We start from the raw sequence: 9,029 nt of genomic DNA, 5'->3' as shown, positions 1-9,029 counted from the left end.
GGGGAAGCAGTGTGTAAAATTACCCTGGTTTGGAAGAGAATTCTTTCTAAATAACCACCTTGCACAAATGACAGATTGAAAAATAGTAATTTCAACAGAAAGTCTTTATTTGTGTATAGCATGAAAGAACATTCTCATTTGGCTCACAAATGCTGGAAGTGTATAATCTCTAATTCTATCTGGAAGAATACACACACATGCACACACACATGTGCACACACACACGTGCCCATGTGCACATATATATACATAACTATCTCATTGCCATAGAGTGAGAACTGACTCATCGGGAGGTTTTCAAAGACTGTGAATCACGTACACACAGAGTTTTCAGAGGCTGTGAATTCCAACACTTGCTTTGGAGCTGGTAGCACAATCCCTTACAGACTAGGTCACCGGAACTCCCTTTGTACACATGTGTATATGTGCACAAACATTAAGGTGATTGAAAGGAAAGGCATTACATAATAGAAGACAAAATGATAAAGGAAAAGAAAAAAACCTCTTAGTTTAGTTATTTTTATCCCGAAAGTATTTTGAAAGAGACCTCTGGTGTCTCAGTGAGTAAAGGGTTGCACTGCTAACTGAAAGGCAGGAGGTTCTAATCCACCAGCTGCTCTGAGGGAGAAAGATGAGTAATTTCTTGTAGTCAATCTACAACCTCTAAAAACCTGCTGGAAGATCAGCTATGAGTCAATTTTTACTTGACAGCAATGACACACAGAGAGAGTATATTGAATTAGAAGGCCTGGTGAAGGAGTAGTTAAAGCACTCAGCTACTAAGCGAATGTTGGCAGCTTGCTCCACTGGAGAAAGATGTGACAGTTTGCTATATAAAGATCACAGCCTTGGAAGTCTTATGAGGACAGTCCTGCTCTATCTTGTAGGCTTTCAATAAGTCAGAATTTACTATGACAGTGGTGTGTGTATGTGTGTGACTGTGTGGTTCAGTATATTGACATGCAGATGAGAACACACACATTCATACACTTTCTATAATTATATATATGTTTACATATATGTATAAGTTCTATATAGAAAAGAAAAATTACAGAGACTAATTATTGTGGACTTATGCAATGTGTGCTCAGATATCAATTAGACTCTTAACAGAAAGATTTGTCCTTATATAATTATTACAATTGAATTTGATGGAGAATGTAAATCATGATAGTAGAAACTTGTTGATCTTTAATATGAGCCACAACAAGAAAGCAGTGAAAATTCCAGTAAATTGATGGACAGGTGGATAAAATACCTATATACTACTGAATCAAAGACATGAAAAATCAATTGAAACAGAGACTGTTGAGAATCCTGGAACTCTGAGATTCAAAAGTGTTATTCACCATTGCAAGACCATTTAAACAGCCCGAATGTCCAACCACAATTGAATGGATTGAGAAATTATAGTACATTCACATGATAGAATACTACGTAGCACCCAGGGGCAGTGATTTTGTAAATCACTACACAATTTGGGTGGGACTGGAGAGCATTATGCTAAGTGAAATAACTCAGTCCCATAAGGACAAAATATTGTATAACACCATTACTGTAGAATGAGTATGAGGATCCAAGAGGTGGGGGACAGTGGGAGCAGAGGACTGAGGATGGGCAAAGAGAGGGGCAGTAATCATAGGGCCACACAATTTGATGGGTGGATGGAGATGGAAATGTCTGATGTGAAAAAGAATGTATACAAACTTTGTAAATAAACCAGTATAAAAATAAAAAAAAAACCACACCAAACCCAATAAACAAGCATAATGATGTAGGTCGGGTACCAACTACGAAAAAACCTACCAAACCAAAACACAGAAAACCATAAATAGAAACAGAATACGGAATCATTGACTGGCCTGACATAGAGAAGACATTTGAAAACTTCGCAAACAGCATTCTAATAGGTGTCACAGGTTGATAGTTCTGTTCACTTAGGCCTGCCTGAGCAGTGACACCGGTAGCTGTTGACCAGCAAGGTACATTTCCCCCCTAATTCTCCCATACTTTTCTAGTCACCAGTGTTGTGGCCATCTCTCACTCTCATCCAGCAAGCAGCAAGTGACATCCCATTTTGTCAGGTGAATCAGAAGCTAGTTCCACACCACCCTTAGTTTGGTGGCTTGCATTATCTGTTTCCCCAGGGTAGCATGCAATGTTAAACCAAGTGCCCTGCCCGCAATCATCTTCTGGGCCCACAGGAACTCCTTCTGGAAGGACCAGGGAGCCGGCTCCTGGACGACTTCTAGAAGAGCAGGATCAGTTTCAAGTACCTTTGGATGCCTTTCAGGTGGAAGAAATTCCTCTAGCACTAAGCTTCTTCCAAGTTGTAGAAACTTCTTGGAGTCCTGAATTTTGTCTCCTGTTACTGTCCTTACCTCCCACCCCCATCATCCGTTTTCTCCTTTCTTATTTTTCCCCTTTGTTTTCTTTCCCATGGACTCCTAACCCCCTTTTCTTGTTCCCCCCATTTCTTTCTCCTACTTTTCCTTAATTTGTTTTTCTTTTCCCCTCCCTAGTTTTTGTTTGTTCTTTTTATCCCTAGTTTTGTTTTCCTTTTTATCCAAAATTGTTATTATTTTCTTTTTTATTGCTCTTTCTTTCGCTCCTTTTTCTTAATGATTTTTTTTACTACTATTGCTTTTTCTATTTCTATTTTCTTTCTTTTCACCTTAAAAAATTTTTTTTGGGTTTTGCCCCAACTGATAGGAGATAGCAACCGTGTCCATATTGCTTGCCCGCACCTACACCTTGTGCAGCTCCACCTTGGGAAAGGGCCACTACCCACTTATGCAGCACCCTAATAAATGTTAGATAGTAATCAACATCAGCCCAACCAAACCTAAACTATTCTACATCAATAGCAAACAGAGAGATCCTATTAAACTCACCAGAACACACAATGTGGGCACCTACGTGGCCCCAAACTAATAAGCTTAGTAGCATACTCACCCTGCACACTTGATTATATCATAAAACACACTTGATTATATCATAAAAAACTAAAACATAATAAATAAAAGAACCCCGCATAAAACACATCAACATACAGTCAAATGCAACCATACTACAGTGTCTCAAAGATAACAGAAAACTTGCGTTCACAAAAAGAAACAAGACAGCATAGCCCAGACAAGTGGCCAAAATATAGAAAATGTTAATTAGGAAGAAATGGCACTGCAACTGCCTAATAAGGCTCTCACAAGAGTGGTATTTAAGTGCTTTCAACAGATTGAAAGAAAATTTGAGGAAACCACATAAAACATCAAGGAAAATACATACAAAACTGTAGAAGATTTAGGGGGAAAACAGAAATTGTATGAAAAAAGCAAATAGAAATTTAGACAATTAATACTAAGATTTCAGAATACAGAACATTTACAGTATGTACAGAATACATTTAAAGCAAGAGAACTGGATTGGAAGCAATAGAAGACAGAACTGTGGATTCTGAAGTAAAATCTCTCAAAACTAACCTGTTAGAAGAGTTTCACAATTTCATGGATGGAGGGGGAGTAAAGGCAATGTAAAAGATCTGGTGAGGACATGAAAAGACAGGGTAGTGGTGAACATAATCCAATAGTAATTAATTTTACTAAACATAATGAATAGAAATAATTTTATGAAACACAATGTGAATAAAGAGTAGTGTGAAACACAATGTATAGGAAGTTTGTAAGAAAACTAATATAAAAATTTTTTTTTAAAAAACCCTGCAAGAAAACAAACAAACAAACAAACCCCCCTGCACTTAAAAAATACAATAAAAGATGAAAATCTTGGGTACTAAAAAATACCAAACAAACAAAACTAATCTGTTAAAGAAATATTTAGAAAAACATTTTAAAAATTAAGAACACTTGAGAATTCTACAGGATGGCACTGAGAGAATGAATTAGATCTGATAGGAATTTCAAAACAGCAAGAGATAAAACAAAACAAAGCAAGCACAGAGAAAATTGTCAAAGATTTACTAAAAGAAGACTGCCCTAGTGTTATGAAAATGAGAAGCTATACAGCTAGGAAGCTCCATGATGCCCACATGGTATAGGCCACCTAAGAAAAGTATCAAGATATATCATAATGAAACTTTCCAAACCAAAGACAAGAATCCTGAAGACAGCTCAGAAACAAAGGAAGTTACTTCAATGGAGAAGCAATAAACTAAACTGCCTTTTTCAGCAGAAACCAATCAGGCAAGAACATAGTGATAAGCTGTGTTGTTGCTGTGTACCATCAAGTTGGAACCGACCTATAGCTGACCCTCTGGCAGATTTTCAGAGGCAGTTAATCACAAGGGAGGAGATTATCCATCTTTCTCACTTAGAGCAGCTGGTGGCCTCAAACCACATGCCCTCAGAATTGCAGTGTGACTTCTTGCCATTAGGCCATCAGAGATTATTCACCAAAAATTTCACACTCAGAAAAAGTATCCATCAAATACAGTGGGATAATTTAGGATATTTTCAGATAAATAGAAATTGAGGAACTTTGTAATCAAACCAACCTTACAAGAAATGATGGAGTACTTCAAATAGAGAACCACAATGACAACTGCATATTAAGATACACACAGTCTCACATAGAAATGTTGGTTCTAACACTAAAAGATGCTCCAGGTTCATATTGTATATCTCATATACCAGCCCTTTTTCCAAAAGCCTTGGATTTTCTTCTAAGAGAACAGTATAAGAAACAAAGTTCAACCTAGTGCTGGTATGTTCATTGATACTGACTTTTTTTTCACATCCCCCCCTCCATCCATCATTCTTTGACTTTTGATACTTTAGTTACCTTATATTTAATTATTTTAGAATTCAAGTCTGTTTCTGAAAATTCCGATAGCAAAAGCATTTATAGATTAGATATGTATGTTTTTTGCTGATTCAATTTCTGCTTGTTTTCAGTAATGAAAATATCTTGTTTTTTTCTGTTTTATGACTTTGAAAGACTAGAATTTCCCTTCCTTTCACTACTCTTTGTAAAATAGTTTCATCTATGAAACAGTAAGCAAAAGGGTAGATCATGCTTCTTTTCTATTCAGTATATAAGGAGCTCTAGTGGTCCACTGGGTAAGGAGTTGAGCTACCAACCCCAAGGCAAGCACTTAGAATCCACTAGCTGTTCTGCAGGATAAAGATGGGCAACCCCCTCCTGTGTGATTCACAGCCTCTGAAAACCTGCTGGAGGGTCAGCTATTAGTTAGTTTTGACTTGAAAGCAAAATAACAACAAGACAACATTCAATCATTTTGTAAAAATGTACTCATGATTATTATAATCTTAGTCCTTTCATTTTATGCTACGTTGTGGCAATATTGCTCTTCTTCCAAATCTGAATATAAATTTGTTGTTGTGTGCAAGTTGTAGCAAAAGTATCACATTGATTCTCACTGATAGTGACCCCATCTGACAGAGTAGAATTGTTTCAATAAACCTTCCTGTGACAAGATGTACTCTTTATACACTCTGATTGTTAAGTCTTTCTGCTGTGGAGCTGTCCAATGGATTTGAACCACCAATCTTTAGGTTGTCCATCAAGTGTTAGCCAACTGTTGTGCCTGGAGAGCTCTTTAATAAATTTAGCACAGAAAATAGTAATTGGTGTACTGAAAAATGGACACATAGTAGACAAAGTTCCCATCCATGGTCAACAGATGAATGAAAGATATTTAAGTAGGCTATTTTTTTCAGAGTAACTTTCAGTAAAAATTAATAAATTTAACTTGGTGAACATTACTATGCTTTGGGTATATATCACTCTATTTTCCAGAAATAGCTTGATTGCAGTTATTAAAGACATACTCATATTAATAATATATTTATATTAAAGGCACATTCCTAATATCAGTACTGTGCTTGAGTGTCAGCTGTGCCTTTCCATTAAACATATGTCACTCAAATGAAGGACAGCTTACCTTAGCCTGAGCTGGGAGGCAGGGATACTTGGGGGGGAAAAAGTGACATCTTCCTTCACAAGATGAAATTGCTCATCGAGACTGCATACACCTACACCAAAGCGCACAGATGAAGTGATGTTGACTTAGAAAAGTTGGTTACTTTTAGGGCTGTTGCAAGAAGTCAGTAATTCTCAGGGAAATGCCCGATTCTGTTGCATCAGCTCTTGGAATGAACACTGTGCTGGCATTAGCTGAAAAAAATATACCCCCAGGAAAATACACAGTGACTTCTTGAATCTAACAAACAGGAAATTCAGAGTTATGAAATATTCTGAAATACAATTTGTATTCAGATATAGTTGGAGGTTTTGTGGGGGAAAGGAGAAAAAAGATTTTGTGTTTCAAAAAGAAAAATGATAAATACTGATAATAAATATATAAGGTATATGTCTTGATTTGCTGCCAGTGTATTAACCAAATTATGTCTTCTTTAACACGTGGGACCTTAATGGGTTGGGCTAATTAAGCATAAGCAATCAAGTTTTACCTACAAGCTGTACCGCATGAAGCATGGGAAACTATATATAACAAATGGCATGAACATTTCAAAGCTGGGCATTCACAGGGTTGTCCAAGGATAAGCTTCCACCCCTGTATCTTCCTTCAGTGGGTTGTACTGCGAGCTTGATATGAGCAGCTGAAAAGTGTGAGTAACTTAACACTTCCATTTCTCTGAGCAAAGGGATTTCATTAAACTCAGTTCATACATGAAATTCATACATCTTTGATTGTTCTTTCTAAGCCCCTTTCAATATTGCTTTGCTGCTAATTGCAGCTTGCCTGCAGAGGAAGAGAAAGATTTATGAGGAGAAAAGGTATTTTGAATTTGTTTTAATTTAATAAAGATGCAACTGATAAACATATCCTGTATTCAGATGAGGCTGTATGAGTATAATAAAGACTGAAATTTGGTAATAATAATTTCATAAAGTTAGCAAGAGTCACTATTATAAAATTATGGGTCCATGAAGATCTGAAATTGTATTCCTTCATGTTTGTTTGGGATATCATAGCAATATTAGCAATATAGTGTGTTTCAAAATATGAATTTCACTCTGATGAAAATGGATACTAAATATTTCACTAGATCCGTGCATCATAAAGGAAATTAGAGAATTGACAATTTCTAGTAAATTTCAGATATTAGCTATGAGATCCTACTGACAGCCTCAAACATCCTAACTTTAAAATCAGATTTAATATAATATCCTTTATCTATGGAAAATTCCATTATCACTTGCCTCTGGAAACCCTGGTATGTCCACTTGCTGTACAGAAATAACTAGTGGTTGCTATGAAGCTGAACACTGACACTGATGAGTCAAATGTGGTAATGGTTACCCATGGTGGACACTGTTTGGTGGAGCTCCCCGATTAAAACAATCTCGGAGGCAGGAGTGGCATCCACTTCCATAATAGTTTGCCTCTGGAAACCCTATGAATCTGGAGAAAGGACAAAAGTCACACAGGTGTCCAGGACTTTCATTCATAGGGTTACTATGAGTCAGTCGCCTACGACTCGATGGCACTTAACAACAACAACATGCAATTTTTTTTATTGTTCTCTCATATTCACAGAATGTTGTTGTTGTTATGTGCCGTCGAGTTGCTTGCGACTCACAGTGACCTTATGTACAACATCCCTAGACTCTTCTCTGTCCTGTGCCAATCGCACCATCTCCGATACACCCATCCCAATTATCCCAGTCACTGAATCAATCCACCTCATAGACGGCCTTCCCCTCCTGCACTGTCCCTCCATCCTACCAAGCATGATGTCCCTCTCCAAGGACCCATCCCTCCTTACAACATGTCCAAAGTATGTTAGACAGAGCCTCAAAATCCTTGCCTCCAAAGAGCCACCCGGTTTGACCCTTTCCAGGACCAATCTGTTTGTTTTCCTAGCAGTTCATGGTACCCTCAATACTCTTCTCCAGCACCACAGCTCAAAGGCATCAATTCTCCTTCTATCCTCCTTAATTTAGTCATTGTCCAACTCTCTGATGCATAACAAGTGATTGCAAAGACCATGCCTGTATAAGATGCACCTTAATCTCCAGAGAGACACCACTGCTCTTCAGTACTTTGGAGAGGTCTCTAACAGCAGACTTTCCCATGGCAATATGTGTTTTCATTTCCTGGCTACTAGTGCCAAGAGTGTTGACTGTGGAGCCAAGCAAACTAAAGCTGTGAACAATCTCAATCTCTTCACCATCCATCCTGATGCTGCCAATAGGCCAAGTGGTAAGAATCTTTGTCTTCTTGACATTGAGCCTCAATCCATATTGAAGGCTGCAGTCCCTGACCCTCTGCAGCAAGCACTTCAGGTCCTCCTCAGTTTCAGCAAGCAGGGTTGTATCATCTGCATATCGCAGATTGTTGATAGATCTTCCACCAATCTTGACCCCACATTCCTCCTCATAGAGCCCAGCCTCCTGGATAATCTGTTTTGCATACAGGTTGAAAAGGTATGGAGATAGGACACATTCCCAATTTTGGACCATGCAGTGTTTCCTTGTTCTGTTCTGACGACTGCCTCTTGGTCCAAGTATAGATTTCTCATTAGCACGATCAAGTGTTCTGGGACTCCAATCCACAGAATACCTCCTATAAAATCAAACTTGGAGGGAAAAAAGTGAATTCCATATTTTGGTCTGATTTTCTCTGTCCAGAATCTAAATGTTCTTGTTGTTGTTGACTGCCTTCAAGTCAAGCATGATTCATAGCGACCCTATGAACAAAAGGCCTGAAGCCCCTCTACAACTATCGACATTTATCAAAGTTCATAGAGTTTCCGGAGGCATATAATACTCTTATTAGAGTCTACTTATATTACTCTAAAGTTATTCTTCAAATCCTGTACATTTCCTCTGCTTGCAACTGCTTAGCCATTCTTTGTGTGATAGATCAGGGTAGTACACGCACAACTGATGTATTTCTTTCTTTTTTTTTTTTTTGGCTGAGTACAGTGTACTTTATTGATGGTACATGACAGGATGGGCTCGCCAAGCCCCTCCCCTTTCTCAGGGGGATTTGATGGAAACTTGTGTCAAGGATGTGAGATTTT

Source organism: Elephantulus edwardii, unplaced genomic scaffold (genome assembly GCF_000299155.1).
Source record: "Elephantulus edwardii isolate Elephantulus edwardi_28Jun2011 unplaced genomic scaffold, EleEdw1.0 scaffold00054, whole genome shotgun sequence".
NCBI lineage: Eukaryota > Metazoa > Chordata > Mammalia > Macroscelidea > Macroscelididae > Elephantulus > Elephantulus edwardii.
Note: the sequence above shows the minus strand (reverse complement) of the source record.